Source organism: Nyctibius grandis, chromosome 2, assembly GCF_013368605.1.
Source record: "Nyctibius grandis isolate bNycGra1 chromosome 2, bNycGra1.pri, whole genome shotgun sequence".
NCBI classification, from domain to species: domain Eukaryota; kingdom Metazoa; phylum Chordata; class Aves; order Nyctibiiformes; family Nyctibiidae; genus Nyctibius; species Nyctibius grandis.
The window spans coordinates 79717334-79744634 of record NC_090659.1 but is presented as its reverse complement, the minus strand read 5'-3'; the positions used below and the strand labels follow the sequence as shown (position 1 = coordinate 79744634).

At 44.5% G+C, this 27301-nt stretch overlaps 1 protein-coding gene and 1 long non-coding RNA gene across 12 annotated transcripts in view; one reads left to right on the top strand and one right to left on the bottom strand.

Annotated features, from left to right (window-relative positions):
• Nucleotides 1-5105, bottom strand: part of KLF12 (KLF transcription factor 12) — a 256263-nt gene extending 251158 nt beyond the window's left edge. For 3 of the 4 annotated variants that reach the window (XM_068395214.1, XM_068395213.1, XM_068395217.1), the window contains exon 1: nucleotides 4914-5105. The gene's annotated coding sequence lies outside the window, so the exon portion shown is untranslated. Of the gene's footprint in view, nucleotides 1-4695; nucleotides 4834-4913 lie in introns of those variants that run through there. The other variant, XM_068395216.1, reaches the window with a different exon arrangement.
• Nucleotides 5106-5832: 727 nt separating this feature from the next.
• Nucleotides 5833-25638, top strand: LOC137660373 (uncharacterized). Of its 8 annotated transcripts, none has more exons than XR_011047680.1 (8): nucleotides 5833-6103; nucleotides 6307-6501; nucleotides 6967-7100; nucleotides 9579-9765; nucleotides 11692-11818; nucleotides 13857-13917; nucleotides 23469-23749; nucleotides 25098-25638. It is a non-coding gene; the product is annotated as an uncharacterized lncRNA (long non-coding RNA). The 8 variants fall into 8 exon arrangements; XR_011047677.1 differs by having other exon boundaries at nucleotides 11692-11840; XR_011047681.1 differs by having other exon boundaries at nucleotides 6971-7100; nucleotides 11692-13917.
• The last annotated feature ends 1663 nt before the right edge of the window (nucleotides 25639-27301 follow it).

Sequence of the window (27301 nt, the reverse complement as noted above, 5' to 3'; positions counted from 1 at the left end):
ATAGTCATTTCATGCTGTCACATTTGCACGTCCAAGACTCAAAATCTGTCTTACAGATACAGCACAGCACACCCTGCACAAAAGGAAAGGAGAAGCCACAACCTGACTGCTCAATACTTTTCTTTACATCTCACTTTGAAACATCATGTTCATTATATGCTTTCCTCTTAGCCGGGGAATGTGAGCATGCCTGTGTTTGCAGCTCCTCCTCTTTCAAAGACGCACAGCTGCAGCTGTAGTAAACAACCACTAGTCAGGAGCTGAGAAGGTCAAAGTCTCGGTGCTGCATCCATTTCGGCTTTTCTAAAAATGAAATTTCCATTTCAAGAAATTAATTTTTTTGTCTCATTTCACAGTTACGTCAAGGAAAAGCAAACCACAATCATCCTCCAACAAAATAAATCAAGATACAATACTTCAAAGCCACAAGCAAAACACTTGAGTAAAAATAAGTATTTCCCCAGCTTTCTTAATATACAAATACCTCATTCACAGTCTCATATGTTATTTGATTGGAACACAGACATGGTCAAAACCAACCTTGAATTGACTAGACCTGTTACACAACACAAATGACACTTACTGAAGGAACAAGCAAGGACGTGGGCCATCCTGAGAAATGATGCCAGCGGCCGCACAAGGCTCACAGAGGTGATCCAGCAGCCTGAAGCATGGAGGCTACAGCACTACAACTTGGGGAAGGCTAGCGTGAGCGGGCACCGTCCACCCAGCCACGAGAAAAGGCACGCACCTTCCTTTCATACACTACCCAAAACCTACACAACAGGACACCCTTCTAGCACCAAAACCTGCACCAAATTACACAGACCTTCTGCAACCCCGCGGTGCAGCACAGAGCTCCCCAAGCACCCGGGAGAGGCATCGCCCATTTTCCTTCAAACCATGGTCTGTATTTCTATTTAATTACGGTGGGTACTGTCACACACCACAGTGGTCTGGGTGAAGAGGAAGACGGACGCTACAGAATCACAGAATCACAGAATGTTAGGGATTGGAAGGGACCTCAAAAGATCATCTAGTCCAATCCCCCTGCCGGGGCAGGATTGCCTAGACCATATCACACAGGAACGCGTCCAGGCGGGTTTTGAATGTCTCCAGAGAAGGAGACTCCACAACCTCTCTGGGCAGCCTGTTCCAGTGTTCGGTCACCCTCACCGTAAAGAAGTTTTTCCTCATATTTAAGTGGAACCTCCTGTGTTCCAGCTTGCACCCATTGCCCCTTGTCCTGTCAAGGGATGTCACTGAGAAGAGCCTGGCTCCATCCTCATGACACTTGCCCTTTACATATTTATAAACATTAATGAGGTCACCCCTCAGTCTCCTCTTCTCTAAGCTAAAGAGACCCAGCTCCCTCAGCCTCTCCTCTTAAGGGAGATGCTCCACTCCCTTAATCATCTTTGTGGCTCTGCGCTGGACTCTCTCTAGCACTTCCCTGTCCTTCTTGAACTGAGGGGCCCAGAACTGGACACAATATTCCAGATGCGGCCTCACCAGGGCAGAGTAGAGGGGGAGGAGAACCTCTCTTGACCTGCTAACCACACCCCTTCTAATACACCCCAGGATGCCATTGGCCTTCTTGGCCACAAGGGCACACTGCTGGCTCATGGTCATCCTGCTGTCCACTAGGACCCCCAGGTCCCTTTCCCCTACGCTGGTCTCCAACAGCTCTGCCCCCAACTTGTACTGGTACATGGGGTTGTTCTTGCCCAGATGCAGGACTCTACACTTGCCCTTGTTATATTTCATTAAATTTCTCCCCGCCCAACTCTCCAGCCTGTCTAGGTCTCTCTGAATGGCTGCGCAGCCTCTGGTGTGTCAGCCACTCCTCCCAGTTTTGTGTCATCAGCGAACTTGCTGACAGTGCACTCTGTTCCCTCATCCAAGTCATTAATGAATATATTGAATAGTACTGGTCCCAGTACCGACCCTTGAGGGACTCCGCTAGACACAGGCCTCCAACTGGACTCTGTCCCATTGACCACCATTGTCCCATTGGCTACCATGGGGCTTTGCAGCCCAAGCCCTTCGCTGACACTGCTCTACCATCTCCTGGGGGAAGAAGAGCTGGTTCAGCCCCATGGCATTTCAGCCTCCTCTCGTCCGAAGCAAAACTCTGCTCACGCACGTTCAGGTCTGGCTCATCCCAACAGAAACAGCTGGCAGAGGACTCCGCGATTAGCCTGTCCTGGAATCTTAAAAGTTTATTTTTAAAAGTTGTTACACACAGTCTGCTTGGGCTCTCAGGGACCTTTCCAGCAAAGGTTTTTCTACAAGAGAGAGCAGGAAGGCCTGGAAATATTACCACTAAGTATTGCTGGGGAAAAAAAAATAATTAAAAATACATTTCCCATCCCCCCCTTCTTTACAGGTCTGATATTGCCTCGTTACCAGAAGCGGAAACCAAACAGTATTTCCCACATCCTAAACTCCTTCCCAGCCCCTCCAGCAATCACTCATCGAATGCCCCATGGCACATCCCTTCCTCAAAAAGCCTCTTTTTACCCGTGGCTGGGGACAGAAGAGAAAATATCATTTTTTGCAGCCCTCTTTAAATGCTATTGACTCCATGAACTGAGAAAAAAAAAAAAAAAAAAAAAAGAAAAGAAGCGGGGGGGGAAGTCCAAGCCACCTTGTAAAGCTGCTGGCATCCTAATGAAAAGGTTTGCCTAAAAAAAGGTGCTCCCCAGGCAGTCCCCCCCCCCCCAGTTCCAGGTACCAGACCCAGGGAAAGAAAGGGGGGAAAAAAATAATAAAAGGGGAAAAAAAAGAAGGAAAATACCACCACTGTTGTTGTGGATGCAGTGGGGGGAGTGGGTGGGGGTGCTGGCCCGGGAGGGGTGCGCATGGGTGCTGCTCCCCGGCTGCCGAGGGGGTGATGTCATCCCACCAGGCTCCAGCCCGGGCACCCGCTGCTGCTGGCGGCAGCTCCGAGCGGCTGCCAAAGCCTCAGGCAGCACAGGGAGGGGAAAAATATAAAAAACATGAAAAAAAATATTAAAAAGAAATCCGCATGCAATGTTTCCTTCGCTATGTGCAGTCGCTTTGTGCGGATAGGTGACAGGCCGGCCTGCAGACAGCGGTTTCAAGTTGATTACGTCCCATTAGAAAGATACTCCCCCTCCCCCAGCACGAATAATACATTAAAAAAAAAAAAAAAAAAAAAGACTCGGTTTATGCAGCCTTACGTCATTAATAAAACGCTGCTATCGCCCCATCTGTGACCTATTCAGCACAGTTGCTAACGCCACGCTAAGACCACTTCGCTGTTCCTGTACATTTCAGAGTTGGAGACCAACCAGAAAGCAGAAAATGGAGCCCATACGCCAGCGCTATCTAAAAGCAGCCCCGCAAAGTTGCCGCGAATATCTACCTGCCGTGGCGACACAAAAAGGGGGAAGCAAAATAAAAAAAGAAGGGAGAAGAATACATCTATTTAATGATGGATAAGTAAAAAAAAGTAATTGGTTTACTTACTTATTCAGGGGGAGGGGGACTGCCAAAAGCTAGCAGGATTTCACAAGCTCGACACAAACCTCAATGCAAGTGAACTTCGCTTCGGTGCCTTCTACCAAACTGCTTGTACCTGCTCCCCAAGCGCGTGAAAACTGGCTTATTTTCCATGCAAGCCCCTTCGCGGGAGCGAACGCCACGCCAAAATCCAAAAAAAAAACCAAAAAACCTGTGTCTGCAGCAGGAGCATCACATCCCTGCAAACCATGGCAGAGGGAAATATAACCCATCTGGTTGCTCCCGTCCGCTTCCCCCAGGAGCCCGCACCACACCTAACGGGTGGTGCGGGATTTTGGGGAAGGCAGACGAAAGCCCAAATTTCATCCCAGCCCATTTACCCAGTGGAAAGCTTTCGGTGGGCTTCGCAGGGTGACACCGATGCCACAGGGCACACGCTTTTAACGTGAACACCAGCGGTTTGCTCCCCAAGTGACGCCGGCCGACTTCTGGAAGAGCAAGTATTTATTTTCTATAAGATAATTATTTTTGTAGAAGGTAATACAGCGTTACACTCCGATTTTTTTTTCCCCTCATACGTTACACTCCGATTTTTCGCCCCATATAGCGTTATATTCCATTTTTTTTATATTTATTTGAATACATTAATTTTTATATATTAATTCCAGCCCCCCCCCCCTCCCCCAACGGCGCAGAGGCACCGCGGCCGCCCCCCCCTCCCTGCCGGGGGACGGTAGCACAAAGGGACTGGTCGCTCCCAACTCATCATTCCTCCCTTATCGCTTTTTATTTCCCCCCCACTTTTTTCACCGCCCCCCCCCCCCCCCCTCCTCCCCACCTAAAGCCTCAGCGGGAAAGTTGAGGGAAAAGTTCGGGCGGGCGGCGGGGGCGGCCCCCAGCGCCCTGCACACACACCCGCCACCCCCTCCCCGGCATCGCAGCCGCCGGGGCACCGGGAGGGAGGGAGGGATGGAGGAGGGAGGGGGGGCACCGCCGTTAACCCCCGGCTCGCCCTGGCGGCGCTGGGGGAAAGGCGGGGGGGGGGGGCGCCCTGGCCCCGCTTTTCTTTAAAATTATTTAACTTCAGTATAGGAGCGGTTGTTATTTATTTTTTTTAAAAGAAAGCTGACTGGGACAGCAGCAGAAAAAAAAAACATATATATACGTTAGCCGCTTATTCCGGTAAGAAAGGGAATCGGCACAGACCTGAGCAGGAGAAACTGCTCCCTTCCCCTGACACGGGGTCCCCGCTCGCTCTGTCTGTCCGTCCGTCTGTCCGCCCGCCCCGCTCTCCCCGGGCAGTGCCACACGCACACTCACTCACACACGGCACCGGCAGAGGCAGCCGGCGGCCGCGCTCGCCGCCGTCCCCGGGAAATGAATGGGGGCAACCCCGGGAGCCGCGGCGCTCGCCGCCGACTTACCCGCGTCACATGATGAGCCGGGGGCAGGGTGGGCCGGGGTGGAGGCTCCCGGCACCGCCTCGCCTCGCCTCACGGTGGGGCCGCCGCCGCGACACCCCACCGACCGCTCAGACAAAGGGCCCGGTCCGGACCGGTATCCCCCTCCCCAGCTCCCCGTCCCTGCTCCGGTCCGCAGCGGGCGCCGGTGGCGTCGCTGGCATGCGGCGCGTCCCCGCCCCCACCGGCAGCCGGGCGGGGGGAGGGGAGGGGCCGCGCCCCCGCCCCTCGGCCGCCCCGGCGCCCGGTGCGCTGCCCGCCCCGCCCCGGAGTGGGGGGGGAACGGGAACGCCCGGCTGCACCACCCCCCGCCCGGCCCCGGCCCTAGCCCCGGCCCGCCCCGCCTGGCCGCGGGGGGCAGGGCGGCGGGGAGCCGCGGGGAGGGGCAGGGCAGTGGGGCCTCCGGGGGCGCCGCGGGGAGGGGCAGGGTGGGGCCGGCAGCGGGGGCGCGGTGGCGCCGAGGGGAGGCTAGGGGCCAGGGGGGTGGGGACACACAGGTTAACGGGGCACCGAGGGAGGCTCGGCGGGGTGCGGGCGATGGGGGAGACTCGGGGGGGCCACGGGGCAATGGTGACGCTGAGGGGAGCCCTGGGTGGGCGGGGCAGCTTTGAGGGGACCCCCGCGGGGACAAGGCGGTGGGGGCGCTGAGGGGAGCCCCGGGGGGACGAGGCGGTGGGGGCGCTGAGAGAGCCCCGGGGGGGACAAGGCGGTTGGGGGGCTGAGGGGAGCGCTGGGGGGGACAAGGCGGTGGGGGCGCTGAGGGAGCCCCGGGGGGACGAGGCGGTGGGGGCGCTGAGGGAGCCCCGGAGAGGCGGGGGATAAGACTGAGGGACGGGAGACGGGGGCGCTGCGGGGAGCCCCGGTGTGTGAAAGGCGGCGGCGGGCGGTGCCCGGGAGGCGGGGGGGGCGTGCTCCTGCGCTGCTCGTCCGCGCTGGCCGTGCCGGGCAGTGCCGCCCGCGCAGTCACCCGGCGGGCTGGCAGGGCTGAGCGCTGCAAACCTTTCCTTTTTTCTTTTTTTTTTTTTTTCCCACATAGACTGACTGCAGCGTGTGAGAAGTATGTGAGGTGGTTTTTTTTGGATGGAGGTCAGTGCCTGAGTCTGAGTCGCGCCTCTGCAAACTGAGAACTTCCTTTATGGGAAGGTTTTTCACACGTAAGGGCTGCAGATACTGGGTTGTAAAGGCTTTAATAACAACATACAGAGAAACACATTTCAAAATCTTAAAGGTTCTTTAAAACTATTTTTATTACGTGAATGTTTTAAACGAAGAACTTTAAAAACTTCAGGAAATGAAAATATAAATCCTGAGAGTCAATGTTAAACTTTAAGAAGCAAATCTCTATTTCTTTTCAAAGGTATACTTAAACGTACACGTTTACACAGTGGAATATTTTGGTGGAAAGATCCTGGCCCATGCTTGACCAGTCTCAAAGCTATTAAGGTGGCCTGCCAAGTTACCTAGGGATTCCCTTGCCTTGGAGAGCCTTTTGTTAATGTAAAGCTGATGTGGCTGTTTTCTGCCTCCTCCCTTATGGTTCCTGTTGCATGAAGTAAGTAAACATAGTGTGGCCAGAGTGCAGGTGAGCTTTGACCAGCACTGGCTGCTAAGATGGTTTCTGGGCAATGTTTGGGGGGGATTCAATTTAAGGAAGCTTAATAGCCTTGTGAATAGTCAGGGTGCTGTGCCAGACCCTGGCAAAAGCCATGGTGAGAGCAGGTAGAAAATGGCAAGTTCTTTATGAGTCCCCACCCCTCGTTCTCCTCAAATTCAAGCTCAGCTCCAACAGCTCTAGAGGATCCCACTCGTAACAATAATTTGGTAAATAAAATGCAAAAAGAGGGATCCCTTGTCTAGTAGGTTGGCCAGTCATGAGGGTATGTTTGTAAAAGCCTGTGTAGCTTGCATATTTACACAGAAAGCCAGGCTGAGCTCAGGTAAATAATTACTGCTAAAACGCTATTACTTTCAGTAAATACAAACTAATCTTTTGCTGCTCTACACAATATTTACCGAGGAAGCCAGAAGAACCAGAACCAATGTTTGTTCCCTTGGAGGATTTCATGCCAACTGCTTGAAATCATCTATGCATCGCTTCATGTGTTCGCCCTGGAACTGGTCCTCTGCCGGCTTTTGGAGCAAACAGTTTAGGTAACGTAACCCCCTCGCTATTTCTCCCTGCATCTTACCTCTATTTCCACAAGGAAAAAGAAAAAAAAAGGCAGAATATCAAATAAGAGATGTTGAAATGGACATAAACAGAAGTCTGCCCCGCAGTCTATATAAATATATGTCTCCGCAAGCTATAAAGGGGATTAGGCGTGATTTGCTATTATAATTTTGCCTCTAGTGTAATCATTTCCTTTGGAGGAAAGTGAGCATAGAGTTAAAATACAGTCTAACAACCTGAGCAACATATTTCCTCCTATTGCTACTTTAGATACAGGACCAGTTCCAACAACTCACCATAAGTTACATGTGTGATTCATTAAGTTGCAGAAGATTTTACCCAAGTCAAAAGTTAATGTTGTAACACAATGTTTTAAAAGATAAAATATGCAATCCCATAGGAAACAGGCTACTATAGAACACCACTGGAAACATTCCCTGGATAGATGCATAGCTTATATTCAGATTTATCAATAAAAACCACAAGTATTAACATTCATCCTTCTTAACCACTTGGAACAGGGAGAATGATTTCCTAGCGCTGAGTGTGCTGCAGAGAAAAACTGATTTCTGCCTACCGAGGTTAAAGGATTAATGAATACTTGGCACATGAAAAATGAATAGTGATAGCGGGAAGAAGATTGCATGTAGACAGTGTGATAAGATGCATAGCAGAGAAACATCCTGTTACACACGTTGCTGTGCCCTGAGAACCAGACGAAGCTCATTTCCACTGGATTTCAGATAAAATATTTAAAAACATCAATATTTATTTTGTCATACTTAGAAATATTTTATTCATTTATCTAATATATCCAAGGAAATCATCTAGAAGAGGGGTTGGCTGACTGACATTTGGTGATAAAATTTGTTCTCCATGAGCTTCATTACGTGCAATGTTGGCTGTTTACATGGTCTGTTGCCTGCTACTAAGAACTATTACCCATATGCATGAATTTGCAGGGCAGTATCTAAAGCAAAAAATATGTAGCGACATTCACAGGAGAAACATGTTACGTGATTATATATCAATAGATTGATACAGAAGTAGGGGCATTACACATTAGTATTTGATATATATCACATTTATGGAGAAATGCAGTTCTCAATCATATGCTTTTATGGAAAACCTGTCCTACTAAATCACCATCTTGGCTCACTCCATATACCTGACCCCTCTGTTTCCGTTCTCACTGAGCTTAACAAAGCTCAGCGTACATTGTCTATTTGAAAATGTTCTGGCTTATGTTTTAACACAGAAATACTTTGAAAACATTTAGTATTTCTAAAGATTTTGAAAGTTCTCTTTTTTCGTTATTTTGTTTTCTTGAAAGAAGGAACTTTAATCACATTTCCTATTAATCAATGGGACTTTTCAGCATGCCATTTTTTCAGAAACAAGAGTCTTAAATTTTTAAACAGGAACCGTAACAGTGTATTGCCATATACAATTCTAAAAACAGACAAACGTACTTTTGGAAACCAGTAGAACAAATCGGCCCACAGAACATTTTTGGTTACTTACTTTTTCATAAGCCCGACAAGTGTGTTTACGTGCGTATTTCAGACTTTTTCTGTAATCCTCCACTTCTGCCATATTGCATACAAAGCAGTACTACTAATTCACTGTTACTGTGTCCCATCGCTTACAATCCCAGATGGCTCTTTCCTGTCTTCCTGTAGCTGTTCTTCCCCTAATGGAGTTTCCTAAAACTTAACGAAAAAGGAGGTCCTACAAAATCTCCTCCACTGATACAGAATTTTTTTCACCATTATTCCCCTATATCCATTGTCCTATTTGCATTTTGTCTTGGATCCTAATCCAGCAAATGTGCAAATAATACTCTTGAAAGCAATTTAGTGACTTCTACCTTTAACTTAAGCATGTTTTAAGTCTTGAGGGTTTTATTTTTTTAAATTTAATCATAACAAATGAAACACTTTTCAAAATGGGGGATGGCATCACCAGCAGAGAGCACACTGGAACCTCAGAACAAAAGAAAACAGAAAATCAATAGCATATTTTAACAATGCGAGCCTGAAACAAATAAAGATACATCTGAAATAAATCAGTAATGTGGTGAATATTGAGAGGCTTTGTCATTTAAATTAACACCAGTTATAAAAAAAATCACTCTTATCTATTGTTTATTCCATTTCGGCTTGTATTCAATTTTCTAACTCAAATAAACTAAAAAAAAAAAAAAAAATCAACCTTGCTACCCAAACCAAAACCTAAATGTGTTTTTATTTGGGATGCATGGTTAGACAAAAGCTTTAACAAATTACATGATATATTTTAGAAGACAGATTGTGTTCATTTGCTGAACTTAGGGAAACCTTTGGGTTGACAGATAATCAATTCAAATACCTGCAGTTGAGGGATTGTGTTACTAATTCCTTTCACAAGCCTTCCCTTTTGGATACAGGCACGTAAACGTGTTTTTTTTTTTTGCCAAGGAATTGACCACATCAGCAGATACAGCCTTTCAGGGATGATTGCTGTCTTACAATCCAGCCTGTGATCATCTGCCAAGTGCTTCCTCCACTCCTCCACTCAAACTGGTATTAAGCTCAACATGAATACATGGGCCTCGCCCCTTTATCCGACAGCCGGGATCAAGCCTGAGGTTGCAGACTCTTTTGGGTAAGGACGTCAGCTTCTGTTTCTTTGAATCTACTTATAAAGTGTTTCAACATGCACGGCACTCTGCCGTCAAATGCTGGGCTTTATAGTCAACTTCTAGGTGGCCGTTAACTAAAATCATCAGTCTAAAACATGGAAGTATGACAGACAAGTAGCACTATCGCTGCTATTCCTTCGGTATGAACGTCAGAGCTTTTGTACTTTTTGTACATTTGTGCTTTTTTCTGTACTTTGTATAAACCAATTTTCATTCTTAGACAGACAATCAGGAAATCTTCTTCCCTTCAGCCCACTCTCCTTAAAAAAAAACCAACCAAAACAATCTAGCTTGGTACATAAATGGCAGTGTTAGTGTACACAATGCAGCCTCTCTGATACAATAAAGTATATAATGGAGAATAGTTCAGTTATGCTGCATAAAAGAGGAAAATTATAATCTGATATAATAGGTACATGTTTTTCTCCAGGGACAGAGATCAAAATATTCAATTTGCCAGATTTAGACTAGCAATGTTGCCAAGTCACATATTCTAGGAAAGTGGGGCCATGCAGTATTTATGCCTCACTCCCTTGATCCAAAAGCTCTGGCCCCTTCTATAACCTTGGATTGAGATCATGCACTATTTTTTTTTAATTTTAAACTTGCCTTCTTTTAGCAAGAGCCCTTGAAGGGTTGTGATCTTATTTAAGAGGCAGAAGAACAGGAGGGACAGTTCCTTATTTAGTATAATCCGACGTTGGCGAAAGTTAATAGGGAGTAGGAAATCATCAAGGAACATGTTCTGGGAATGAAGGAGATTTTGGTTTTTGTATCTCTCCAATGTTTGGTTAATGTTTTTGTAAGAAAAAAAATTGAGACAAGCACTTCCCAGCTCTGGACACTGTGTCAATTTGACACCCAGGAACAGAACGGGTTGCTCTGGATTTTCATTTCACAAGTCTACAGTTTGTCGCTAAACATCACCCTGCGAAAATTTCTTACATCATTTTAAGCTTCGTGTTCAATTCCATTATCTCAGTTACTCATATTGAATACTATGTTGTTTGGTTGTTTAGGAGACAGAAAAAAAGGGGTCTCTCTTAAACAGTGCTTTATGAAGAGAGCTGTATTGTATTCTCAAATGAACATTAAAGCTACTACATCTCTTTTGGTAAGATAGAGACATGGTGTGGAACAATCTTTCCACATTTTCCCTATAACTCCCACCATGTTGTGTTCTCTGTGGCTCCCGGTTATTTTGCGCTCCACTGTGTCTCTGTAAAATCGGTGATACCTAATTTGTTCCCTGTGCATGGGTTCCATAAGCTACAAAAGAAGTTCTGCATATGGAAGACCTGAAGGAGCAGTTTCAAGGCCAGAACAACTGTTTCAGAAATGGTTGGGTGGGGTTTGTGCATGGGACTGAGAAGCATTCTGCAGGCGGGTTAGCAAAGGAATGGGTTCAGCTCGGCATGGATCTGATTTCGTACCTAGTAGGCAGCCAGCATCATCTGGGATGTCTTCTTTGCAGATGTTATCATAGCAATCATTCACACTTTTCTTGACAGGTTTTAGGTGTAACATATTTTCAAGAAATTCTGTTTTTTCACAGTTGTTTTTAATTCAGCAAAGAGTTCTTTATTCTTCATGGAGGTGTTAAATAAATTACAACAGAATAAATCTCCAAACAAATAGCTTTTTCTTTATTCAGGCAGCATTCCTCCTTTCCCATCTTCCACCCTGTCTTACAGATGCTTTCCTGTGTTGCTAAAGCATTCATGTTGAGAACTTCTGTTTTGATTTCAAGGCCACGCAACTTGGCTTTTCCAGTACCAGAATCTCTTGGAATCAGGAGATTTTTACCCAGAAGGGAAAAGATTCAGACTAAGATTGGAAATGAGACACATTGAAAATGGTTCTTTTCAACACTTATATTATTTCGTTAGGTTGGCTTGAAATGCCTGGGTTTGCACCTGGGTATCACGGACATATCCATGGTCGTGGTGATCGTACGCTTTCTGGATCAAAGGTTGATGGCTCACAAACATTAAGAGGCTTCATCTGGACTCAGTTGTACATATCACATTTCAGATGAGTAAATGATTTTTTTTTAATGAGTTATAGGGTTTTTTTTAAATGAGGAATTTCACAGGTTATTAACCATAGTTGTGCCACTGGGTATCTAACAGCTGAAAAACCTAAGCATCGTATTGTAGCAATTGCTTGCTTAATGTCTGGGCTTGTTTGTGTGGGTTTTGTTTTTTAAACTAAGAGAATGAATTCATTTGAGTGACTGCAAAGCTCAGTAAATACCAGTTATCAATTCTCTTTCTAATGACAACTGATGACATGATTTTTACAAATGGTTGAGCACTTGGCAAATGCTAACCGTAGAAATCGAATGAGCTGAAAGAAACTCCAGTCTGCCTGATTGTCGCTACTCAGCTGACAGATGGGAAAAAGAGGAGGAGGTGGTTGTGATGCTCTCCCAGAAGCCCAGGGGCACACCACAAAATGACTGCCGAAGTGCCTTGAAAGACCATAAGTGAGAGAGGAGCAGATTTCCAAAGAGCAGACATCACCTATACTTTGCCTTAAAAGTTGCTCTTTCTAGCACAGCCCTGCCAAAGGGGCTGACCAAATTCTCTGTGGAGCAGCTAGCACCAGAGCTCATCTGAGCCTCAGCAGTGGAGGTAAAACTGAATTTCCATGAAGGAAGGAGGAACTGGATCCAGGCTGCCTACTTCAGCAGCTGCTGGGAGAGCAGGAGGGCAAGGCTACCATTACAGCTGCCCCAAGCAGGTGGCCCAAATGCCAGCATCTGCCGCTGCCCTGGACACCATCACCTGCCTGGGCACCACCAGCTACCCCCGGCTCTTTACTACCCTGGCTGTCTTGCTGCTGTGAATAGCTGCCTGCTCTGCCGGTGCCTTAGCAGTAGGGAAAATCCCCCGGTATGTGGGAAAGCCTGTAAGCCCCAGAATAAGAATTGAGAAATCGGAGGTGGCAGTCTGTTGAGATCAGATCACTCGGCCTTCCCTTTCCTTACTTATCTTTTTTTTTTCCCCCTCAATTAGTCTAATGTGTCTCCTTTGGTTTTGTAAAAAGTGACTCGAGAAGTTAAAAGTACCAAACTTCAGTAGCTTCACCCATATGTGCTGCGCGCCTCAGGCTAGACAGCACATATTGGTAGCCAGACTGAGAAGAACATTTACCACATTACCTCTTAAAAACTCACTTTATTTTTCTTGTTGAGCTGGCTCCCATCCAATGTGACACTCCAGCGTGAGCCATGCAGTGACAGCAACAGCCTCCATGGAAACACACCGGAGCATGAGGCCAGTCATGGGGTAGAAAGAAAAGGCAGCTCTATCCTTTTCCTTAGTCTGCCGTGTTTTTTTCTCTGAACAAGCTTTCTTTTCATTTTTAAAGCATTATTAGGAGTGCCCCTCCTATGCCACCATGTCTTTGGTATGTCTCTTGTAGCAATGCAAAGTTACACCGAACCTGGAAAACCTGGGGCTGATTGCAAGGCATCACCATCTCACAGCCCCAGCATTAGGGACATCCACTCCTTTTTTTTTTTTACGTGCTGGGGCCAGGAGGGGAACCTGCTTCTGCGACCGAGACTTGAATAAATGCCAGCTGCGGTGGGTGGAGGTTTGAAAGCATGCTGCAGAGAGAGGGGCTCTGCCCTGCCAGCAGCCTCAGCGCTGCTGTACTGAAGGTCCTGCAGACTGAACATCTCTTTTCAGCAAAAAGGAGGTAGCAAAGGGAAACAGCATCTTAGAAATTTTCTCGACGTCTTTCAGAATTTTACATACCCCCACTTTGCACAGGAACACGTGTATTGGGAGAAGGGTGGGTGGAGGAGAGATGTTAAGCAGGTTGCTCTCCCAGTGGAGTGACTGGGGAGAGTTTAATGGTCAGGATGCCCCGAGGAGGAAATCCCTCATCATCATGGCTATCACCATGCCTGCGTCTCCATCATACTGAAAACTCACTCCCCCATCTAATAGCAGCATGGAAAGTTGCCTAATGCCATTATTATATAATTGATGATATAATTTTCCCTTAATATTTCTCTGAAATTTTCCCTTTTTTTCCCCAGACTGCCTTGAAGTAGATCTCTCAGCCTGACTATCCACTGTTGGGTGCAGACAGCAAACCAGGTAGCTGTTTGGCATTGTTCCAAGCGTTTCAGTGTTTCACAGATGACAGGCTAAATCCAGCAAAATTTGCAAGCCTGCAGGCTAGATGCTACTGTGCTTCACTTCTATACACCTGGCTTTACATCCACAGACAACATGACAATACCGAGTTTCACCGCACATCGCTCGTAGGCTCCCAGTACTGAACTCATGACGTGCAGTGTGAAATACCCATCCTGTATATATCACAGTGAGAATGAGGTGCCTGCGATTCACCACAGCCAGAGTACTGAGCAGGGAGGCTCTTAAACTAACCAAGAAGAATGACTGAAACCAGTTAGATAGTAGAATTGAAACCAGTTATATAGTAGAATGTTCCCCACCTCAGGACTTAAGGTGCCTAAGCATGAACTGCAAGGCAGTAGCTTTATGGGGCTGGGACTCGCAGCCTGATACTCTCTCCTCGAGCTGAGCACCTTAGCCATCCTTTCCAGGGGCTGAATCGGCTCAGTTTTGGTTTTTTTTTTTTTAAATGATACATCAGTACCCAGACAATAATATGTATATGACATGTAATACAATATGTAATAAGTACATTTTAATGTATAATGCTTTAATATGTGTTATGAATAATAATAACAACAATACTACTAATACTACTACACAGCAGGCACCAAGGTGATGTATCTCCTGTCTCTCTCATGTCCCAGTACTGCTGTTTATATTAGCTGTGCTTGCCTGAGGGACTGGATTATTTCTGACTAAATGTGGACTGTAGGCATTTACATCAGAACCAACCACCCTTGTCCCCTCTCTAATGGAGAAAGATACTCACCTTTAGGGTTTGACTCACATAATCCTAAAATAGGTTTCTAAATTTTACTGGCATTGTCAGACATCTTTGTCGTGCCATACACTGCAGTGGGCACTCAGGAGCACATCTGACTTCAGCGTGAACTCCATCTCTCTTGACACTGGTTTGGTCACTCCCCGTGTCTTTGCTGTCCCAAGTGCTTTGGGTGTTTGTGGGCAACACCAGGTCACCTAGGCTTAATTCTGCTCTGAAATCTTTTAGGCATAACAACAGATCTTCATAAATCCAGTCACTGTTTTCCTTCGTTAAATTTCCTGACAATACTTTGTCCTTGATGTCTCAGACACACAAGAAAACTAACTGCACAGCAAGCCATCATAAGGGAAACCAATCACCTGGCTTCCTAAGTGACACTCTCTGATCCACTGAAAATACTCCTCCAAGATCGCCAAGGGCTCTAGGACTCCAGTTAACATCCTTAATATCTATTTTCAGTGTAAGATCCCAGGTCCTGCGATAGATAATGTCATTTTGAACACCTACATTGAGTTAGTGGTCCTGGGCGTGTTTATCAAGCTGGGGATGTGGCCCATGAGCTCTGTGTTTCATCTTCCTAATATATTTCACATCACTTTTCACCTTTTCTCCCCTTTCTCATCATCTACCTCTTAGTCCAAGAGAGCCTGATCATTCCAATATCTTTATAGTGTAATACATTAGAAAGAAACTTTGTTGGCTACCTTTAAAGCACTTTATATCACTCTAAATCACTTACACTACTACAGCAATACTGCAAAGAATGCCATCTAATTTACATAAAGTCACCCAGAGGTTAATTAGTATATGGAGGTAAATTTCCAAAAGAGTGCACCAGAAAAAAAAAGCAGCAAAAAGCAATTCCTTCCTTAATTGGTTTTGTGCACCCACCTCTCATTCTATGTTTTACAAATGTACTCGGTAATTTCTGTCTTCATTTTCTGGGAAGATTGCATGTCAGGTAGAAAGGAAGTCTGTCATTGTGTCTGAGTGGTTACTTGCTGACCTTTTGTTGTGGGATAGACTATCTGGAAACATTGCCATCACATGCCATCACAATTGCATGGTAGGCACTGTAATTCTACACTTGCATGCATCCTCTACAGTGGAACAAAAAAAATAATCCCCAGATATCTTTCTATTTGAATAACTGCTGGAAAATGTTAATAAACCCCTTATATTAGAATGACGTAAAATAGTACATGTCCCCAGCTCTGTCCGCGTTGTGGAATGGAGGGAAGGTGCTCACCTGGCGAGTCCACGTGCCGGAGGAAGAGCAGGGCATTTAATGTTAGTAGGGGCAAAAGTGATTATTTTGCTGTTTGAAGAGAAGCACTTCAAGGGAGCATCAGAAACTGTCCCCAGGTGACAAATGACGAAGGCAATCTTGGAGCCTTCCTGGATTCACCTCTGACTCTGGACACCTTGAACTGGCTCCGAAATCCATCTCTGGATCCTGAGGCTTCAGTGGAAGTGGTTATGCTTTTCTACAAGAGCTTAATGGACACAGTCCAGGTTAATTTGAAGACCTTACTTCTCTCAGCAATAACAGCATACACTTCCACTATCAAGACCTAGAAAACATGATGGGTTACATTACAGTGTTTTTAATGACAGTTTTTAGCATTAGCATTTACTGCAACTAGACTTCTGCCTGAGCCTAAGTCTTGATAACCTAGAAATTCTTAACAATGTTGGGTTTGTCCTTTTAAATGTGAGTTAAAAGCTACATTTTCGTAGAGGCTTTGGAGCCATTCTAACCCCAAAATGTGCCTGTCTCCAAAGCAAGTAGGAGAAATCCCTACAGCAGGGCTGAATAGCAGTAGCAGACTATAAAGACTTCAGCTTTATTTCTGTCTTCTCCATCAAGCTGGTTAGACACTTGACAAATCAATCCCGATGGTGTAGCCAAGGATCTGCTCAAGTTCATGCTAGAAACAGAACACCTCCTGCCTCTGGATGCAGTGTCAAAACCACAGGCACAGCATGCTGTATGGCCCCCATTGTCCTCCTGATCGCTCCTCCCCTCTCTCTGCAGTGCTCCACCACAGCTCCTTTGAAGGATAAAGTGGGTTTGCAGTTCTGTAAATGTTATTTCTGGTGACCATTTCTACAGAGGTCACCTAGAAAGCAGACTCGATGCAAATGTTTTCATCATGAGGGAGACATACAGTGGTAGAGCCTCTCACATGAAAGTAGATGTTATATTTGGCAGTGCTAATAAGGTAACTAGAGCCTGTCCATTTCCCTTGATCATCAACAAATCTGTCCTTGACAAGTAACATCCCTGTGTTCGTTCAAAAGTTGCAAGATAATAAGAATACCAATAATCAACATTGAACTTATTTATACTATTTTATGCATCTATTATTCCTTATTATTCTTGGTGCCTAAGAAAGTGTTCTTTCTCTTCCTTTAAACAGCTCTTGTCCATTGTTGGTGTTTACAATCTTCTTATTGTTGCCGAGGGTTCTCCTATTCCCTCCCTGTCATTGTTTAAGCAAAGCTAAATGCATTTGGTTATTTTAATCTTTCTTGAAAAGTCAATCCCTTAATTAGAATCTACGGTTGTGGAGTTCCACCGGGTGTCTGCAGGCTAAACACCACTAAGGCTATTTTCTTAGTTATTGTGCTGAGAGACAGGACATTTGTTAGTGTTGTTGATGGCATTAGTTTTCTTTTTTTTTTAAAAAAAAAAAAGCTGTTTATCTGGGTGAGAGGCAAAAGGCAGAATTCATTAAATCAGATTTTCAAAGGATCAAAGCCTACAAGGCGTAGAAAGTGATGATTTTCTTGGTTGGGATTTTAAACCAAAATATGCAAAGACAAACCTAAAAGCCAGGGGTTTGGAGAACGAGCACATCAAAATCTCTCTCTAAACCACAGATATTTTAAGATTATGCTTGTGAAAGAAGGCTGTCAAATGTTGATCCGCTCTCTCTCCTATCAATTGCTAATGCGCATCAGAAAATGTGGAAACACTGCTTGATTCCTACATTTTGCTAAAGAGACATTTGGGGATTCAGTGGGAAGAACAGTAAAAAAAAAAAAAGCCTACATTGTCCTTTCCCACCTTTGTCTCCAGTTTTGCTCACTAATCAGTCTGCATGCAAGTTTTTAGGAAGGATTTAGCTCTTCTAGCATGCAATGGAAGAAGAATCAAAGAACCTTTACATAGACATCACAACAACTGCTTGAAATAAGTTTTGATGGGCTTCTCAGTGTGTCATTTCTGTGTACCTCTTAGGGATGTAAACTCTTTACACATGCAATTGCCCTCCACAGCAGCACACATACTGATCTAGATAATAAATGTAGTAACAACCTTCCTGAGGGACATATCTTTTACCCTGCACATATATTTACTGTAGCTTGACTATTTCTTATGCTGGGGTATGTCCCATTTGATTCAGTTCTATCTAAATTAATCATGTCATTGCCCATGAGCTAAAACAGAAGTTTCATTGATTGGACATACCAGGTAATAGTATCCCATCAAGGTAAGCTCAGAGTATGTTTCTATCTCATGTCTACCATTTCATAGTACAAAGATTAAGATCAGGTGTGTAGCGTGTCTTCCTCTACAGCAGTCAGGTTGAACCCTGTTCTGTCACTCTGCTGTGTTATCCAGTCACTTCTCCTGGGTCCTGCATTGTAATTTGCTACCTACTTCCAGTTTAAAAAGTAGCCATTTTATGACATTTCTCCTTCACTTGGGAAATAAGTCCTAGTGACTTATTTGTCCTTGCCATGTCAACTCTATTTTTCACTTCAGTCCTAGAGCTGATGTGGTCTTACCCCAGGTGACAATTGCCAACATAGTGCCAGAAGACCACAGTAATGATTTAGCTATATGGCTACTCACACACTAGTGTTTGGATCTGTGCCCTGGTTACTGGCATGGATGTGAATTGAGAACAAGTACCCTTACTGTGCCTCTGGGGATGTCTGTGTCTTTCTAGATGAGCTGCACATCAGACACAGCTTTTGTGCCACCTATAGCATCTATACCTCCCCTGAGAGCTACCATTGTCCCACATCCACATTGTCCATCTCATTCCCCTCTTCCACCCCTCTATTACAGCTGCTGAGGTAGACTGGCTTTCTCTTCCCTGTTCTCCTGTCTGTGCGAGCTTTCCTCTGCCACCTACACAGTGGCTTAACCTGAGCAGCAGCAGAGCTCTCTACAAAAATCCCCAGCACTGCAATTTAAGCATTCTTTTGGTATTTAGGAGCTGCAGCCTAAAACCCTGACAGTTCAAAAACTGTCCTGTTTCCAAGGTGAGATGGATAACACCGAAGACCCTAAAAGCTGAGTCCAATAGGTTAAGGCCTCTCTGCGAATTTCAGAAGAGGTTGGGCATTTGTCCAGTCAGTCTGGAGCACCACAGATCTTAGGTGAAAGACATGGGGCATTTCCTGACACTGGGCTGCATCTGAGACGGCTCAAAACTTTTCTTTGAGGGATCTGACAGCAGACCAGGATGTTTCTGGAGAGTAAATGTCTAGGGGTTAGACGGTGCTGGAGAGCAGGCAGTCTGGATCCCTGGGATTTAGGCACGTGGATTTTGTCCAAGTCCCAATATAATTTTGAAAGGTGTATGTGTTGCTCCTAATGCCTGCTCCTCAAAAAAATCTGGCCAAAAATTGCATGTGCTAATACCTATATACCTGTACACCTATACCCATATACCTACTGACTTTGATTTTTAATGAAACCCTATGTTTATTTGCATGACTAAATAACGTGTCTACATCAAAAGGCCCTTGGCACACAGTTCGCCACTGTGCATTGTACACTGCAGCTCTGTCCCAGGCCGAGGTGACAAACACTCTGAAGTTCAGCCATCCTGGTACCGTAAATGGGGAGATTCATTCCTCCTATGTAAATAGGAGACAAACTAGCTTTCAGGTAGCACAGAAAAACAGAAATGAATGCTTTTCCCCTTAAAAGAGTAAAAAGTATCTGTAGAAGGAAGACCCATCCTTTAAAAGCATGAAAAATATTTAAATTTGGCAGAGAACAAAACATTTTGAAATGATGCAACACAAAACAGTCACTGACACCCCTACTGAAATGTGACACTTGTTCCAGGATGTTCAGGCACTCCTGCTGGGACAGATAATCTGCATTTAAATTACAAGATTCAGCTATGTGCCTGGCTGGGAAATGAAAAGGTTGGAGTGATAGATACCACCTTGTGCTTCTGCTGTTGGAGTCTTTCATCCTCCTCAGTCACTCACACACCGTAGTCTGTTCCAGGATAAACTCTCTTCCTATTAAATAATAACCGAATGTCTCCAGGGCCCGTTTCAGAACTGAGCACTCTTTTTTTCTCAGAAACTATATATCAAATCTTTGGTGGGAGCAAGCTTTTGACTAATATTCTCCTCTGGTTATTTAACTTGTAATAACTTATCAATTTAACTCATGCAACTTTTATTTGAGATTTAGGCTATGACACATGATTGGGGATTCATACTGTTCAATTTAGAGAAAGGTGAATCTTCCTCATTTACAAAAAGGGGTGTGTGCGTATGCATTTTAAAAAAAGAGAGCAATATTCCCCTATAATTCAAGTAATTTAATTTTTCTTTCCCCAGCTGATATTGGTTAGCCTTTGCCAGTATCTTTCAGTGGGAAAAACATATTTTTGTTGCACCTTCAAGTCAAAACAGCATCTTCTTTGTAGCTGCTGAATGTATTGTGTAATGGCTTGGATTTTACTTCTTTTAGACTGTGAGAAATTACTATTACAATATTTCCAGTGATTTAGTTGCACGTCCTGAAGAAAAATAGAATTGATTGGTGAGAAAAATCTCATTTTTAGTATTATGAAGAAAAAAAAATAAAACAGCATAAGAACAAAGATGTCTGAAATACAGAGCCTTTTCCTGCATTTTCAGTGTGTTACTGTTTCTGGCCTTTTTTTATTTTTGACTTGACATTGCACATGGCTCAGGTTTAAGAAACACAGTGTTACATGGGCTTAGTGATCCAACAAAGCCAGATTGGATGAGGCCTTGAGCAACCTGGTCTAGTGGAAGGTGTCCCTGCCTGTGGCAGGGGAGGTGGAACTAGATGATCTTTAAGGTCCCTTCCAACCCAAACTATGATTCTATTATTTGATGATGGTACCAGCGAGTGGTAAAGGCACGATCTGGGTTTAGAAATCTGGTTGCTGTACTCTTAAAATCAGAAATGCTCCCAGAATTTATAGTCTTCACTGCAACCCTTGGAGGCAGCCGGGGAGGACACCCTGCACAGCATCAGCGCATTGCCATCCTTGGAAATGCCGCTTGGAATTTGATGGCGATGTTTTTAAGCTACACGTGCAAGGAGATGAACTGAAAGCTGGCTCTCTTCAGAGGGAGAATCTGCTTGCGAGGGCTTCAAAGGATGATGCCAACGCACCACTTTCCTGGGGAATTTTCTGGAAAAGACAGTTTTGCAGGTGAGCGAGACAGAGGTCAAAAGAAGCCTTGCTGTGCTCTATTTTTTTGTCCATCCAAGCTGCTTGCTGTGGTTTGCCCTCCCTGCTTTTGAGCCCCTGCTGTTGGGCTGAGCTCCTGGCTGAGCCCTGGCCAAATCTGTGTGGCGTGAGGAGTGTCACCATCACTGGAGGTGGCAGGGGGGCACTCCCCCAGGCTGCTGCCCGGCTTCTGCTGTCTCCATCCACCAAGGCAGAGCTTTGAACTCAGCTCTCACTGCAGATCTCTGTGCTTTTATCACCATTTGAAAAAAAAAAAAAGTGGAAGGACCATTAGTTTAGACCTAGTGTGAACTGATAAAAAGGGATGTCCTTGTGAATTGCTCCCAGAATTGTCACTGGCCTCTAGTAAGAACAAACACACACAAGAATTAGCGTAATGACTCTGAAGGTACTGTCCTGGTTTTGCAGGGATAAAATTTATAGAATCGCTTTTCTGCTACATTGTGTTTCAGTTTGTGGCCAGCTGTGGTATGGTGATCAAGGCCCTTAGCAGTTAAATCCAGCACAGCTGACCCAGGCTGGCCCACAGGGGTATTCTATAACATTAACGTCAGGTTCACTATAAATGGGAAAGCTGCTGAGGAAGGAGAGCCTCTTTGTTTTGCTCTCTTCTTTTTTTCCCCTCTTTCTCTTTCTCCTTGATGATTGCTCTCCCTGGAGTGATTTGCTGCCACTCTGTGCACTAAGTATAATTTTGTGCCTTTTGTATTAGCATCGATATTGAATTCCTTATTTTATTAAATCTGTTTAAATTTTAACCCACAAGTCTCCCTTGTTTTCCCAATTCCTTTCCTCAGGTGAGGAGGGGTCTTGGGTGATAGAACAACTGCTTATTGTTTAGCCCTGGGTGTGGGCTAAACAAAGACAAGGTACTTATTTTCACATACTTTTTTTGGTTGTTTTATTTCAGGGCAGTTTTAGTTAAAAGTAATCATTGGCAGTAATCATATATGCTTCCTTTAGTAGCTTTGAAAGATCTTTTTTCTTTAAAAGATCCTGATAGTGAGGTTGATAAATCATTTAAATGAGCATGCATGAAAACTTGTAAAATCTAATTTGGTAGAGAATTTTTCCATGCATGGCATATATCCTAAGTATGTGTTCTATAAGAGAGACCAGAGAGTTTTATGGAGTGTGGTTTGGTATATAGTATAAACACATATAATTTTGTATATATATATGCCATACAAAAAATACTATAGGTATCTGTTTAAAGGAAGACAGCATGACAAACCTTTAGGAGCCACAAAGTCTACCTGGTATGTATTATGCATCTTAACAACAATTGTCTAGTGTATGTGCTGATGCCAAAAGAACCCTTTGGGTCTTTCTGAGAAGAATACATCCATAAGCTTCCATGAAATATGTCATCCCTTTTGCTCATTTATACTAAGGAAATACCAACAAAACACTGTGTTTAAATAGCTTTAAGGATCTGATATAAATCAACAATAGCCAGGAAATTTAAGAAAGCCAAAGCCTGACGCTCCCTCTTCAGCACATTACACCCTGTTTTTGCAAAGCGAGTTAGAAGCCTTGTGTATCCACCTCATTTTCAGTTCTTGATTTATGTTAGACCCTATGTGGAAAGTACCAGCAATAACAGAATCTTCCACCTCAGACCTTGCACGGCAAGGGTTCATATGAAGTCACAAGATGTCACGTGAGCTTCACATAAAATATCAGTAACTTTTTGGCCTGAGAGAACCGGTACCCAGCAGCTGAGACAGAGTCCCTGCTCTACCCAGCAGCTCCCTGTGGCACCCTGAGCTGCCCGCCCAGCGCTGGTACAGATGCAATGCCCTGGAGAAGGGAGGGTGCTGTATACATGCCAGAGGAGCAGCTCTCCAAAGCCTGTAGGGCATTTTCCATGCTGGCTTCAGCTCGCTGGCTGGGGTGATCCTGGGGTAGCAGCACCGCCTGTGTCCCTGCTGCCAGGCCCTGATGCTCCCAGAGCTGGCCTGTGGTCAGGGTGGGACTGCAGCGCAGTCAGTATAGAATTCAGTATATACGTATTAGCATATGTAATGCCCACACACAGTCAGTCTCAGTTTTTCCTCTGATGCTACCCAGAAAGTTAAATTATTCTAAGACCCACTGTTTTTTTGTTTTAGATTAAGACATTTTGAAAATATTTCATTACGATGCAGGGTTAGTTGATGCAGAAGGATTAAATTAAGGCTTTTTTAACCACCCTTTTTTTTTTTTTCCCTTCTCTTCTATTGCAGTGATAACTGATTGGCATCAAGGCCCAGCATCTGCTTTGGACCCGTGGAAAAGGAAGGAGGCATCTTCCCCAAAGCCTCCTGAGTACCCCTAACCCCAGCAGCCTCGTCCTATCCCTGCAGCAGCTGCTCCCATCCTGCCCTTGTCATCCCAGGGTCCTACGCTTGTCGGCCCTGGGGATTCCTCCCTGCCGGAGGCAGAGCTGTCGCCGCCTCTGCAGCTGCGGGAACATCCTGGGAAACAGTGAGGTGGGCCAGGTCCTGAGGAGTCAGGGCGAAACAGGGTATGAATGAAAGCCCCGGCTCCCTTTGCTGCTTCATAATTCTAGTTATAACGTTGATTCATAGTGAAACAATTTCGTGAAAAGAAAAAAAAAAAGACTTCCCTGTAAGAAGGTTTCTTTTTATTGTCAACTTTCACACAGTCAGAGGAAGGAACTCCCTAGGCAATTAGAGCTTCTAACATTACAGGCACAAGGTTTGCTTTGAGAAAACAAACACGTGTCAGCATTTTTAAAATTATTTTTTCAACCTTTAGACACGTTGGCAAGGCATTGATTCAGTGGGGTTTTTTACATGAAGGCATATAGACAGGGAAGCACAGTACCAGCTGTGAGTACTGCGAGCAATATGCCACTGGTCTGTTAATGATAAAGAGCAACAATGAGAAGGAGCCATAAACCAGACAAAGCAAAAGGAGGAGAGAGGCACCCACAGAAGTGGGTGTGTGGCAGCTACCCAATTATTGGAAATTTCCCCAGTCCCAGTATCCAAAATCATTAGCGTAAATGCAGCATTGGTTAGGGAGATCTGCACAGCTGTCAGTAGCTGAGGGGTTTTGTTTCATTTATTTTTTTCCAAGTCCTGCTTTCCATAGTGGCAGCAAAGTAAAAATAAACTTAAACTAAAATCAGTTTACAGGGAAATGTATAAACACAGTATAATAATGGCTCCACTCTTGCAGCTTGCACCCTCTGTCTGTTAAATGTTAGCCCTGAATTTTCATAATGTAACTTAACAAAGATACCAGCATTTAGAAAGAAATGTGTTCAGTTTAAGCTTTTATCTTAAAATTCTGCCCTCATTTATGCTAAGTAGCCCCTCTGACTTAAATCTGTTTATTACAGTAAGGTGAGTTGCACTTGTAGAAATCAGTGGAAAACATGAGATAGTTGTTATTAAAATAAAAATTTCAGTGTTCCTATACATATATTTGAAGAGGAAAGATCCAGCATGTGTAATATTATTTTCAGCCAGCTTGGTGAATTTGTGTTGAGCAGGTAAAAGCGGAAACCAAAAAACAGACTTTGAAAAAGGAGAGGAGAGGAGGGGAGAGGAGAATTTAATGCATACATGCTAGAGCCGGAAGCTATGAATTTCATAGCATTTTTCCCTTGAAGTGCATCTGTGACGTGCAGAGTCAACAGCAGAGGTATTTCCCAAACTTGGCCCCTGACCTTGCAGCTGGACCCTGTCCCTGCGCAGCCTCCCACTGGCCCCAGCAGACTTTCAGACGAGCCTAGATGGTTGCGCATACAGATGTGATAACTTGACCAGTGACCTCGATAAGACATGTTTCCTAACCCAGAAGGCAGACAATTTTACAGGCACATTACTGTTCCCCCTCCACAGGAGAAACTTGCCCCAAAAGGACATCTCTGCATGGGACAGCCGTGGTTTCAGAGGATGGCAGGGGCTGTCATCTGGAGGCAGCAATTCTGCATGGCAGCTCTGTGAACGTGGCAAAGAACTGGAGGGAAAATATGAAGGGAAGATGAATCTGTTCAGCACTAAGCATGTTTATTTTAACTTCTCTGAAGCTTCTGAAAAATCACTGAGCAAAACTCCAGGGTATAAATCAAAGTGAGAGAGAGAAAGAAAAAGGAGAAGCAAAAGAAAGTCATTACTTTGACAATGAAAGATTATTTGGGATCCATAACTGTGTTTACCTAGCTCAGCTTTAAGTTCACCATTCCAAAACCCTTGAAAGAAACCCATGCTAAAAACAAAAACTAAACCAAAAAAGCCCAAAGTGTTCACAGGAAAATAACTTGTGCAACGACAAGTGGAAGTTTGGAGTTTGCCACCTGTGCTCACACAGCTGTTTTCTTTACTATTAAATGCGTATTTTATAGAATTCCAAGGTTTCTCTACTAAGTTTAAACTGCAGAATAAAGGCTAAAATGTTGAACATAAAGACAGCTATCTGCTTCTGATATCTCTCTTCAGTTTCATGTCCTTCAGCTACGCCTTAGCGCAGCCCAATTTACGGCATAAGGCCGGAAAGTCAGTACTAGGCACGCAGTTACAATAAGTACTGTTCTCACTTGTTCACTATAAGCTCCCTATTTCCTTCTTAAAAGTTGTTTTCAAAAGGATCTGCTTGCGTAATTGTGCAGCAGCAAGCCTCGGTAGCCTCAATCCCCGAGAATGTTTTCAATGACCTCTTCCTGCCCAGTTTTTCCATGAGAGAGAGAGAACTGTTGGGAAAGGGGGAGCCGGTGGTGTTACAGAGGGTAAATGAGTAGACAGATGCAGAACACAGATTAGTGTTGTATGGGGAAAAAAAAATCTGTTTTTTTTTCTTTTTTTTTCTCCCTGATGTTAGGATCGCTTTTGAAAACCACCCCCTCATTTTAACATTTCATGTCCTTTTGGTTGGCACGAGCCTTCCAGCAACAAAGCAGACCCTAATTTTAGAGGTGAGAATATTGAAGCAGAGGAACGGGCACGTTTCACCCACACAATGGCTGCCGGCATCAAACCCAGACTGTGGATCAGTCCTGGCTATGAAGAGGCTGGGTAGCTTTGCAGTGACAGTGTGAGTCAACACGGCCATTTGCACGACAGATAAGTAAGTGCAAACAAAGGGTGGGAGGGCAGTAGCCAGAGCATCAAAAATGAAATGTTTGCTTCTGAGGGAAGCCAAGCTCACTAATACAAACACATACCTGTACCGCATGTGTGGCAAATCAAGATTTGTTTATTTACAGTATCAGTTTTGGTTATGGAGAACTCTTCAAAAACCTAAGGGCAAAATGACCTTGAGAAGTTCACATTATTAAGAATTAATTATTGCACTCTGACAGACCCCATTTATCACCATGAAAAACAGATACATTAATTAGAGCACTTCTGGCATTGGAGCCAACCTGTTCCCTTTTGGTTTAGATTTTGTTCCCAGAGGGAGCACAAGAATTCCTAAATGTACCAAAGAGCAGTTTAAAGATTCTCCACTATGATGAGTTTAAAAGTATTTTTTTTTGTCCCTGAATCAAGCTCCGTAATAAACTCCATAATCAAAGAATTATCTTTGCTGGTGACAGACAACATAAATAATCAGTGTTTCACTTTTTAACCCTGCCTGTCACCTACAGCGCTGACGCTGAGGACCACAGGGTAGATTATTCAGCAATTAACGTTATGTGATGTTGCTGAATACAGCATATTTCCTGTAGCTTAAAAGCATGCCACACTGTGGCAATGCAGAGTAGGCAGCTTTTAAAAATTGGATTAAATCTTAAGTGAAAGTCTCCCATGTCTCGTTCAACTTCTGCCATTACCTTATGTATTGTGATAATGGTGTAACGCAAGGTAGGGATTTAAAAGGACAAGAACATAAAACTTTCTTCGAGATTGATGACATTTTGCTGGTTGCCTGTGCGTCAAGAGGACGGAGGGAGCTTGCTGTGTTGCAATTTCCCACCCTACTCCTAGTAGGAGTGCAAAATGAAAGCTTTACACTAAGATCAAACCCTGTATTTGTCTCCAGCACAAACTTTCCCGTCGGATTAAGACCTGCAAAATTTGGTGCCATAGGGAAGAACTCAGGAGTT